This window comes from Halichoerus grypus, chromosome 10, assembly GCF_964656455.1.
Source record: "Halichoerus grypus chromosome 10, mHalGry1.hap1.1, whole genome shotgun sequence".
NCBI classification, from domain to species: Eukaryota; Metazoa; Chordata; class Mammalia; order Carnivora; family Phocidae; genus Halichoerus; species Halichoerus grypus.
In genome coordinates, this window is record NC_135721.1 from 114,894,388 (window position 1) to 114,897,907 (window position 3,520).

Here is a 3,520-nt window from a genome sequence, read left to right on the forward strand (position 1 = left end):
ACATTGGGTTTTCCTAACTTTCTTCTATAAATATTTTCTTGGATGGGAAGGGAAACAAAAAATCTGATAAACAGGACCATTCTCCTTCTGGGTTGCTGTTGAAAGTCAGTGTTTACAAGGTTCTGGGTGATGAGTGATTTGAGGGTAGGACTTTGTCTTAAGCTTCTCAAAGTTGCAAGGTTGATCCCTTCCCTGCCTGCCAAATCTCCTGACTTGCTCCACTATATACATATTTTTTAAAGATTTTATTTATTTATTTGACAGAGAGAGACAGAGCGAGAGAGGGAACACAAGCAGGAGGGAGTGGGGGAGGGAGAAGCAGGCTTCCTGCCGAGCAGGGAGCCCGATGCGGGGCTCAATGCGGGGCTCGATCCCAGGACCCTGGGATCATGACCTGAGCGGAAGGCAGACGCTTAACGACTGAGCCACCCAGGCGCCCTTGCTCCACTATATTTTAAGGTCAGAGCAGAGAACATCTCCTGAAGCCATTAGGCTCCAAACATGCCCCTCAATACTAGCCGTCAGAGACATGGCTTAAAAACTTCAAATATGCGGGCGCCTGGGTGGCTCAGTTGGTTAAGCGACTGCCTTCAGCTCAGGTCATGATCCTGGAGTCCCAGGATCGAGTCCCACATCGGGCGCCCTGCTCAGCGGGGGGTCTGCTTCTCCCTCTGACCCTCTTCCTGCTCGTGCTCTCTGTCTCTCATTCTCTCTTTCTCAAATAAATAAATAAAAAATCTTAAAAAAAAAAAAAAAACAACTTCAAACATGCACGCACGGGAGACTTAGAAAAGCTGCAGCCAAGTCTTTGTTCATCTCCTAGTATAATTTCTCATTGCCCTTCAAGGACTACACTCAGAACCCAAGGGACTGGCTATTTGGGTGAGTTCAGTGAAGGCATTGCCAGTTATATTCTGGTCAGCCACAAAAATAGGATTAAATTAAGTTTCAGACAAGCTTGCCACAGCATATTAGACACTGCTGGGTTGACGGGATTCTTTTGAAGTTTTTGACTAATACAAGTTGTATTTTTATTTTTATATGTTTTATATTTTCTTGTATAGACCCCATCTTATTTAAGCTTCACAATTATACTATGCTTTGGAAAAGGAAAGTATGAATATCACAATTATATAGGTGAGGAAACAGACGCAAAGAGACTAAATGACTTGCCCAAATTTATCTAGCTCTGTTACCAGAATCAGGACTAGAACACCAGTTTCCTAACTTCCTGTTTAGTACCTTTTCCATTCTGCCTTAGGAGCAAATATCCTCCGAAAAGTTGCATTAAAAGACAGGAGTATTTGGCAGTCATTGGACTCCTTCCTTGGTTCCCATTATAACTGTGGGGCCTCCTTTTTCAAGGCAGAGTTCTCCTTTGCCATAATGTACTCCCCCAGGTTCATATGCTGTTCATGTGCATTGAGCCCCACCATCACGTTACATACCATTATCTCAATTCATTCCCCAGTACCTCCACTGAGGATATTTACCCACATTACTGATAAAGAAGCAGAAGCTCAGAGAAAGCAGATAAATTAGCTTAAAATCCCAAGGCTTGTAAGTGGCAGAACTGAAACCAGGTCTTCTAACATTTTGGTCCTCTTTCTGCTTTACCCTAGAAATCCAGAAACATTAGCCATAACTGGAATCAAACATAGATCTACTGCTCAAGACATGAACATGTTTGTGGCCTTTACCTGCATGAGTCATATTCTAGGGCTGGGACATCACACTATATAGTAGAGAACGTCCAGTTCTCCAGAAGTGGCAAATACTCCTCCCACTGGATATCCATACAGAAATATGTGAGCATGCTCACATGGCATGTGCTGCCCCACCTCCCCCTGCCAGGGATTTGGTCACAGCTACAGCATCTTGACAACCTATTTAAATAAACTTGTAGTAACTGGCAGCACAGTATCATTCTCTGGCAGGCTGAGTCATTGAGCCTCTGCGACTTTGGAAGAGAGAGTCATTAGCCGAAACATTCAAGAGCCAGGGGGTCCCAGAGAGGTATGTAATAAATTCCATCAGATGTTGGGATTGTTTTTCTCCTTTTTCTTTTTCTTTCTTTCTTTCTTTCTTTCTTTCTTTCTTTCTTTCTTTCTTTCTTTCTTTCTTTCTTTCTTTCTTTTTTTCCCAATCACACTGAAAGAGTGAACAAGTTGTTTTCACCTTATCAAGCATGGTGGGAAGAACATCATTTCCTTTATTCTTGGGTGGGTCTGCACCAAAGGATTAAGAGGGCTAACAGAATCTAGGTAATTCAGGGTGGCATCTGAATTATCAGAGAGCACTTTGTACACATGAAGGAATTATCCAGATAGGTAAATAATATTGCACATACTTCAGCAAAATCCAATTAGAGGTCTCCAAGTCCATTCCAATTTACAGCTTCCACACCATTTACCTATGGGGTAGTCAGCCTGTTTTGAAATCCTTCTAAGAAATTATGGCTGTGCAAATTGGTCCAACAAATAGCTGAATGTGTGCGTTGCTCTGTTAGAGAAGGAAAGGCAGACCTATCCATAAGTACTAAATTTTATCTCATGGCATGGTAGCTTTGTCATGCTTTATGGCTAATAACTGGGTCATTAGGTAACTCAAAAAGTCCTCTCCAGCAGTCCAGGCTCTATTGGGGTTAACTTTTGCTGTGGGGCTAAGATGAGGAAATACAGATCATCTTAAGCTACAGCCTCAGTTGACATCCTTTTCACCCCACACCTGAGCTCCTGCTCCCTGGAAGAGAGACCTGAGTAAAGACAACTGTGGCCGCAGAAAAAGGTTCTTCCTGGCAGTGGCTGCTTCTGACTTCAGGGATGTGGGCATTGAACTAAAAAGCAGTGCTGAGAGAGGACCAGGAAGTAAATGACACTGGGAAATGGGAAACAGGGACGAAAGGACCTGACTTTCCTCCCCTGGAAAAGATGTGCTTTGCAAGGTTCACCTTTTTATCTGGACTGGTGAGTCTTAAAAGAGCTTTAGTCCTTAGACTACTTGAGCAGGACAAAAGAGTCTTACCCATTTAGTAGCTTAAATAAATAAGCCAGCAAACAAACAAAAGAAAACATTTTTGAGGTGTTTTTGCTGAAATCCTGTCAATTATTTGTAGCTCCCTTTAAACATGCTTGTTTTGGTGCTTTTAAGTTTTGATTGAAATCCACAGTGGAAATTATGTTTCAAAGGGAAAAAAGAAAAAAAACATCCAGCACACTTCTACGCCTTGCATTTTGACCCAGCCCACAAAACGATTGGAAGAATCTTTGCAGACCCACCAGAGATCCCTGGATTCACTTGGAGAGTCATTGATCTAAAAACAACATCTTGATTTCAGAACCCTTCTTTTGATCTGGAATTATCTGTTATTGACCACAGAGAGCTGCTACTGACGACTCCCTGGGACAGGGCCCTGTATAGTGAGAGGTAAGCCCAGTGTGGGAAGAAGAAATCTCTTTCTCTTTCTCAACGGGTGTTTTGGTATAGTACGATATCTATGCTTAGTATATCTGTGGACTCA

At 42.6% G+C, this 3,520-nt stretch overlaps 1 protein-coding gene across 1 annotated transcript in view; it reads left to right on the forward strand.

Moving 5' to 3' along the window:
* Positions 1–1,800: 1,800 nt before the first annotated feature.
* Positions 1,801–3,520, forward strand: part of ASIP (agouti signaling protein) — a 56,582-nt gene continuing 54,862 nt past the window's right edge. Inside the window, exons 1-2 of the mRNA XM_078057102.1 lie at positions 1,801–2,016; positions 3,338–3,426. The gene's annotated coding sequence lies outside the window, so the exon portion shown is untranslated. The remainder of the gene's footprint in view (positions 2,017–3,337; positions 3,427–3,520) is intronic.